We start from the raw sequence: 9,080 nt of genomic DNA, 5'->3' as shown, positions 1-9,080 counted from the left end.
TTGATGAAACACAGAAATTGCATCGGGATTGAATACAACAGTCACCATGCGCACATTCCTCCACGGTAGTAATGTCTCAAACAGTCTACGCTTTGATCGTTCCCTGGAAGACCAGTAGTAGTTTCCGATGCACATCGGGAGGCATTCTGTAATCTGTGGAATATCAGAGTGTTCATGAAACACAGAAATTGCATCGGGATTGAATACAACAGTCACCATGCGCACATTCCTCCACGGGAGTAATGTCTCAAACAGTCTACGCTTTGATCGTTCAATGGAAGACCAGTAGTAGTTTCCGATGCACATCGGGAGGCATTCTGTAATCTGTGGATTATCAGAGTGTTGATGAAACACAGAAATTGCATCAGGATTGTATACAACAGTCACCATGCGCACATTCCTCCACGGGAGTAATGTCTCAAACAGTCTACGCTTAGATCGTTCCCTGGATGACCAGTAGTAGTTTCCGATGCACATCATGTGGCATTCTGTAATCTGTAGACAATCAGAGTGTTGATGAAACACAGAAATTGCATCGGGATTGAATACAACAGTCACCATGCGCACTTTCCTCCATGGGAGTAAAGTCTCTAACAGTCTTCGTTTTGATCGTTCCCTGGAAGACCAGTAGTAGTTTCCGATGAACATCTGGAGGCTTTCTGTAATCTGTGGACCATCAGAGTGTTGATGAAACACAGAAATTGCATCGGGATTGAATACAACAGTCACCATGCCCACTTTCCTCCATGGGAGTAATTCTCAAACAGTCTATGCTTTTGGTCGTTCCCTGGAAGACCAGCAGCAGTTTCCGATGCACATCTGGTGGCATTCTGTAATGTGTAGACTATCAGAGTATTGATGAAACACAGTAATTGCATCGGGATTGAATACAACAGTCACCATGCGCACTTTCCTCCATTGGAGTAATGTCTCTAACAGTCTACGCTTTGATCGTTCCCTGGAGAACCAGTAGTAGTTTCCGATGCACATCACTAGGCATTCTGTAATCTGTGGACTATCAGAGTGTTGATGAAACACAGAAAATGCATCGGGATTGAATACAACAGTCACCATGCGCACTTTGCTCCATTTGAGTAATGTCTCAAAGAGTTTACGCTTTGATCGTTCCCTGGAAGTCCAGTAGTAGTTTCCGATGCACATCTGGATGCATTCTGTAATCTGCGGAGTATCAGAGTGTTGATGAAACGCAGAAATTGCATCGGGATTGAATACAACAGTCACCATGCGCACTTTGCTCCATTGGAGTAATGTCTCAAGGAGTTTACGCTTTGATCGTTCCCTGGAAGTCCAGTAGTAGTTTCCGATGCACATCTGGATGCATTCTGTAATCTGCGGTGTATCAGAGTGTTGATGAAACACAGAAATTGCATCGGGATAGAATACAACAGTCACCATGCGCACTTTCCTCCACGGGAGGTATGTCTCAAACAGTCTTCGTTTTGATCCTTCCCTGGAAGACCAGTAGTAGTTTCCGATGAACATCTGGAGACATTCTGTAATCTGTGGACTATCAGAGTGTTGATGAAACACAGAAATTGCATCGGGATTGAATACAACAGTCACCATGCGCATATTCCTCCATGGGAGTAATGTCTCAAACTGTCTACGTTTTGATCGTTCCCTGGAAGACCAGTAGTAGTTTCCGATGCACATCGGGAGGCATTCTGTAATCTGTGGATTATCAGAGTGTTGATGATACACAGATATTGCATCGGGATTGAATACAACAGTCACCAAGTGCACATTCCTGCATAAAAGTAATGTATCAAACAGTCTACGCTTTGATCGTTACCTGGAAGACCAGTAGAAATTTCCGATGAACATCTGGAGGCATCTGTAATCTGTGGACTATCAGAGTGTTGATGAAACACAGAAATTGCATCGGGATTGAATACAACAGTCACCATGCGCACTTTCCTCCACAGCTGTAATGTCTCAAACAGTCGACGCTTTGATCGTTCCCTGGAAGACCAGTAGTAGTTTCCGATGCACATCGGGAGGCATTCTGTAATCTGTGGACTATCAGGGTGTTTATGAAACACAGAAATTGCATCGGGATTGAATACAACAGTCACCATCCGCACTTTCCTCCATGGGAGTAATGTCCCAAAGAGTTTACGCTTTGATCGTTCCCTGGAAGTCCAGTAGTAGTTTCCGATGCACATCTGGATGCATTCTATAATCTGCGGAGTATCAGAGTGTTGATGAAACGCAGAAATTGCATCGGGATTGAATACAACAGTCACCATGCGCACTTTCCTCCGTGGGAGTAATTCTCAAACAGTCTACGCTTTGATCGTTCCCTGGAAGACCAATAGTAGTTTCCGATGCACATCTGGTGGCATTCTGTAATCTGTGGTCTATCAGAGTGTTGATGAAACACAGAAATTTCATCGGGATTGAATACAACAGTCACCATGCGAACTTTCCTCCACAGGAGGTATGTCTCCAACAGGCTACGCTTTGATCGTCCCCTGGAAGACCAGTAGTAGTTCCCGATGCACATCTGGAGGTATTCTGTAATCTGTGGATTATCAGAGTGTTGATGAAACACAGAAATTGCATCGGGATTGAATACAACAGTCACCACGCGCACATTCCTGCATAAAAGTAATGTCTGAAACAGTCTACGCTTTGATCGTTCCCTGGAAGACCAGTAGTAGTTTCCGATGAACATCTGGAGGCATTCTGTAATCTGTGGACTATCAGAGTGTTGATGAAACACAGAAATTGCATCGGGATTGAATACAACAGTCACCATGCGCACATTCCTCCACGGGAGTAATGTCTCAAACTGTTTGCGCTTTGATCGTTCCCTGGAAGACCAGTAGTAGTTTCCGAAGAACATCGGGAGGCATTCTGTAATCTGTGGATTATCAGAGTGTTGATGAATCACAGAAATTGCATCGGGATTGAATACAATAGACACCATGAGCACGTTCCTCCATGGGAGTAATTCTCAAACAGTCTACGCTTTGATCGTTCCCTGGAAGACCAGTTGTAGATTCCGATGCACATCTCGCGGCATTCAGTAATCTGTGGACTATCAAAATGTTGATGAAACACAGAAAATGCATCGGAATTGAATACAACAGTCACCATGCGCACTTTCCTCCATGGGAGTAATGTCTCAAGGAGTTTACGCTTTGATCGTTCCCTGGAAGTCCAGTAGTAGTTTCCGATGCACATCTGGTGGCATTCTGTAATCTGTGGTCTATCAGAGTGTTGATGAAACACAGAAATTTCATCGGGATTGAATACAACTGTCACCATGCGCACTTTCCTCCACGGAAGGTATGTCTCCAACAGTCTACGCTTTGATCGTTCCCTGGAAGACCAGTAGTAGTTTCCGATGCACATCTGGAGGTATCCTGTAATCTGTGGATTATCAGAGTGTTGATGAAACACATAAATTGCATCGGGATTGAATACAACAGTCACCACGCGCACATTCCTGCATAAAAGTAATGTCACAAACAGTCTACGCTTTGCTCGTTACCTGGAAGACCAGTAGAAATTTCGGATGAACATCTGAGGCATTCTGTTTCTGTGGACTATCAGAGTGTTGATGAACACAGAAATTGCATCGGGATTGAATACAACAGTTATCATGCGCACTTTCCTCCACAGCAGTAATGTCTCAAACAGTATACGCTTTGATCGTTCCCTGGAAGAGCAGTAGTAGTTTCCGATGAACATCTGGAGGCATTCTGTAATCTGTGGACTATCAGAGTGTTGATGAAACACAGAAATTGCATCGGGATTGAATACAACAGTCACCATGCGCACATTCCTCCACGGGAGCAATGTCTCAAACAGTCTTCGCTTTGATCGTTCCATGGGAGACCAGTAGTAGTTTCCGATGCACATCGGGTGGCATTCTGTAATCTGTGGACTATCAGAGTGTTGATGAAACACAGAAATTGCATCGGGATTGAATACAACAGTCACCATGCGCGCATTCCTCCACGGGGGTAATGTCTCAAACAGTCTACGCTTTGATCGTTCCCTGGGTGACCAGTAGCAGTTTCCGATGCACATCATGTGGCATTCTGTAATCTGTAGACTATCAGAGTGTTGATGAAACACAGAAATTGCATCGGGATTGAATACAACAGTCACCATGCACACATTCCTCCACGCGAGTAATGTCTCAAACAGTCTACGCTTTGATCGTTCCCTGGATGACCAGTAGCAGTTTCCGATGCACATCATGTGGCATTCTGTAATCTGTAGACTATCAGAGTGTTGATGAAACACAGAAATTGCATCGGGATTGAACGCAACAGTCACCATGCGCACATTACTCCACGGGAGTAATGTCTCAAACTGTCTACGCTTTGATCGTTCCCTGGAAGACCAGTAGTAGTTTCCGATGCACATCGGGAGGCATTCTGTAATCTGTGGATTATCAGAGTGTTGATGAAACACAGAAATTGCATCGGGATTGAATACAACATTCACCATGTGCACTTTCCTCCATGGGAGTAATGTCTCAAACAGTCTACGCTTTTATCGTTCCCTGGAAGACCAGTAGTAGTCTCCGATGCACATCTGGAGGCATTCTGTAATCTGTGGAGTATCAGAGTGTTGATGAAACACAGAAATTGCATCGGGATTGAATACAACAGACACCATGCGCACTTTCCTCCATGGGAGTAATTCTCAAACAGTCTACGCTTTGATCGTTCCCTGGAAGACCAGTAGTAGTTTCCGATGCACATCTCGTGGCATTCTGTAATCTGTGGACTATCAGAATGTTGATGAAACACAGAAATTGCATCGGGATTGAATACAACAGTCACCATGCGCACTTTCCTACCATGGGAGTAATGTCTCAAGGAGTTTACGCTTTGATCGTTACCTGGATGTCCAGTAGTAGTTTCCGATGCACATCTGGTGGCATTCTGTAATCTGTGGTCTATCAGAGTGTTGATGAAACACAGAAATTTCATCGTGTTTGAATACAACAGTCACCATGCGCACTCTCCTCCACGGGAGGAATGTCTCCAACAGTCTACGCTTTGATCGTTCCCTGGAAGACCAGTAGTAGTTTCCGATGCACATCTGGAGGTATTCTGTAATCTGTGGATTATCAGAGTGTTGATGAAACACAGAAATTGCATCGGGATTGAATACAACAGTCACCACGCGCACATTCCTGCATAAAAGTAATGTCTCAAACTGTCTACGCTTTGATCGTTACCTGGAAGACCAGTAGAAATTTCCGATGAACATCTGGACGCATTCTGTAATCTGTGGACTATCAGAGTGTTGATGAACACAGAAATTGCATCGGGATTGAATACAACAGTTACCATGCGCACTTTCCTCCACAGCAGTAATGTCTCAAACAGTCTACGCTTTGATCGTTCCCTGGAAGACCAGTAGTAGTTTCCGATGAACATCTGGAGGCATTCTGTAATCTGTGGACTAGCAGAGTGTTGATGAAACACAGAAATTGCATCGGGATTGAATACAACAGTCACCATGCGCACATTCCTCCACGGTAGTAATGTCTCAAACAGTCTACGCTTTGATCGTTCCCTGGAAGACCAGTAGTAGTTTCCGATGCACATCGGGAGGCATTCTGTAATCTGTGGAATATCAGAGTGTTCATGAAACACAGAAATTGCATCGGGATTGAATACAACAGTCACCATGCGCAGATTCCTCCACGGGAGTAATGTCTCAAACAGTCTACGCTTTGATCGTTCAATGGAAGACCAGTAGTAGTTTCCGATGCACATCGGGAGGCATTCTGTAATCTGTGGATTATCAGAGTGTTGATGAAACACAGAAATTGCATCAGGATTGTATACAACAGTCACCATGCGCACATTCCTCCACGGGAGTAATGTCTCAAACAGTCTACGCTTAGATCGTTCCCTGGATGACCAGTAGTAGTTTCCGATGCACATCATGTGGCATTCTGTAATCTGTAGACTATCAGAGTGTTGATGAAACACAGAAATTGCATCGGGATTGAATACAACAGTCACCATGCACACATTCCTCCACGCGAGTAATGTCTCAAACAGTCTACGCTTTGATCGTTCCCTGGATGACCAGTAGCAGTTTCCGATGCACATCATGTGGCATTCTGTAATCTGTAGACTATCAGAGTGTTGATGAAACACAGAAATTGCATCGGGATTGAACGCAACAGTCACCATGCGCACATTACTCCACGGGAGTAATGTCTCAAACTGTCTACGCTTTGATCGTTCCCTGGAAGACCAGTAGTAGTTTCCGATGCACATCGGGAGGCATTCTGTAATCTGTGGATTATCAGAGTGTTGATGAAACACAGAAATTGCATCGGGATTGAATACAACATTCACCATGTGCACTTTCCTCCATGGGAGTAATGTCTCAAACAGTCTACGCTTTTATCGTTCCCTGGAAGACCAGTAGTAGTCTCCGATGCACATCTGGAGGCATTCTGTAATCTGTGGAGTATCAGAGTGTTGATGAAACACAGAAATTGCATCGGGATTGAATACAACAGACACCATGCGCACTTTCCTCCATTGGAGTAATTCTCAAACATTCTACGCTTTGATCGTTCCCTGGAAGACCAGTAGTAGTTTCCGATGCACATCTCGTGGCATTCTGTAATCTGTGGACTATCAGAATGTTGATGAAACACAGAAATTGCATCGGGATTGAATACAACAGTCACCATGCGCACTTTCCTACCATGGGAGTAATGTCTCAAGGAGTTTACGCTTTGATCGTTACCTGGATGTCCAGTAGTAGTTTCCGATGCACATCTGGTGGCATTCTGTAATCTGTGGTCTATCAGAGTGTTGATGAAACACAGAAATTTCATCGTGATTGAATACAACAGTCACCATGCGCACTCTCCTCCACGGGAGGAATGTCTCCAACAGTCTACGCTTTGATCGTTCCCTGGAAGACCAGTAGTAGTTTCCGATGCACATCTGGAGGTATTCTGTAATCTGTGGATTATCAGAGTGTTGATGAAACACAGAAATTGCATCGGGATTGAATTCAACAGTCACCACGCGCACATTCCTGCATAAAAGTAATGTCTCAAACTGTCTACGCTTTGATCGTTACCTGGAAGACCAGTAGAAATTTCCGATGAACATCTGGAGGCATTCTGTAATCTGTGGACTATCAGAGTGTTGATGAACACAGAAATTGCATCGGGATTGAATACAACAGTTACCATGCGCACTTTCCTCCACAGCAGTAATGTCTCAAACAGTCTACGCTTTGATCGTTCCCTGGAAGACCAGTAGTAGTTTCCGATGAACATCTGGAGGCATTCTGTAATCTGTGGACTATCAGAGTGTTGATGAAACACAGAAATTGCATCGGGATTGAATACAACAGTCACCATGCGCACATTCCTCCACGGTAGTAATGTCTCAAACAGTCTACGCTTTGATCGTTCCCTGGAAGACCAGTAGTAGTTTCCGATGCACATCGGGAGGCATTCTGTAATCTGTGGAATATCAGAGTGTTCATGAAACACAGAAATTGCATCGGGATTGAATACAACAGTCACCATGCGCAGATTCCTCCACGGGAGTAATGTCTCAAACAGTCTACGCTTTGATCGTTCAATGGAAGACCAGTAGTAGTTTCCGATGCACATCGGGAGGCATTCTGTAATCTGTGGATTATCAGAGTGTTGATGAAACACAGAAATTGCATCAGGATTGTATACAACAGTCACCATGCGCACATTCCTCCACGGGAGTAATGTCTCAAACAGTCTACGCTTAGATCGTTCCCTGGATGACCAGTAGTAGTTTACGATGCACATCATGTGGCATTCTGTAATCTGTAGACTATCAGAGTGTTGATGAAACACAGAAATTGCATCGGGATTGAATACAACAGTCACCATGCGCACTTTCCTCCATGGGAGTAAAGTCTATAACAGTCTTCGTTTTGATCGTTCCCTGGAAGACCAGTAGTAGTTTCCGATGAACATCTGGAGGCTTTCTGTAATCTGTGGACTATCAGAGTGTTGATGAAACACAGAAATTGCATCGGGATTGAATACAACAGTCACCATGCCCACTTTCCTCCATGGGAGTAATTCTCAAACAGTCTATGCTTTGATCGTTCCCTGGAAGACCAGTAGTAGTTTCCGATGCACATCTGGTGGCATTCTGTAAACTGTGGACTATCAGAGTGTTGATGAATCACAGAAATTGTTTCGGGAATGAATACAAATGTCAACATGCGCACTTTCCTCCACGGGAGGTATGTCTCTAACGGTCTACGCTTTGATCGTTCCCTGGGAGACCAGTAGTAGTTTCCGATGCACATCTCTTGGCATTCTGTAATCTGTGGACTATCAGAGTGTTGATGAAACAAAGAAAATGCATCGGGATTGAATACAACAGTCACCATGCGCACTTTCCTCCATAGGAGTAATGTCTCAAAGAGTTAGCGCTTTGATCGATCCCTGGAAGACCAGTAGTAGTTTAAGATGCACATCTGGAGGCATTCTGTAATCTGTGGACTATCAGAGTGCTGATGAAACACAGAAATTGCAATTGGATTGAGTACTACAGTCACCATGGGCACTTTCCTCCACGGGAGTAATGTCTCAAACAACCTACGCTTTTGGTCGTTCCCTGGAAGACCAGCAGCAGTTTCCGATGCACATCTGGTGGCATTCTGTAATGTGTAGACTATCAGAGTATTGATGAAACACAGTAATTGCATCGGGATTGAATAGAACAGTCACCATGCGCACTTTCCTCCATGGGAGTAATGTCTCTAACAGTCTACGCTTTGATCGTTCCCTGGAAGACCAGTAGTAGTTTCCGATGCACATCACTAGGCATTCTGTAATCTGTGGACTATCAGAGTGTTGATGAAACACAGAAAATGCATCGGGATTGAATACAACAGTCACCATGCGCACTTTGCTCCATTGGAGTAATGTCTCAAGGAGTTTACGCTTTGATCGTTCCCTGGAAGTCCAGTAGTAGTTTCCGATGCACATCTGGATGCATTCTGTAATCTGCGGAGTATCAGAGTGTTGATGAAACACAGAAATTGCATCG

The sequence above is a fragment of the Schistocerca gregaria genome, unplaced genomic scaffold (genome assembly GCF_023897955.1).
Source record: "Schistocerca gregaria isolate iqSchGreg1 unplaced genomic scaffold, iqSchGreg1.2 ptg000470l, whole genome shotgun sequence".
In the NCBI taxonomy this organism is placed as follows: Eukaryota; Metazoa; Arthropoda; class Insecta; order Orthoptera; family Acrididae; genus Schistocerca; species Schistocerca gregaria.
Note: the sequence above shows the minus strand (reverse complement) of the source record.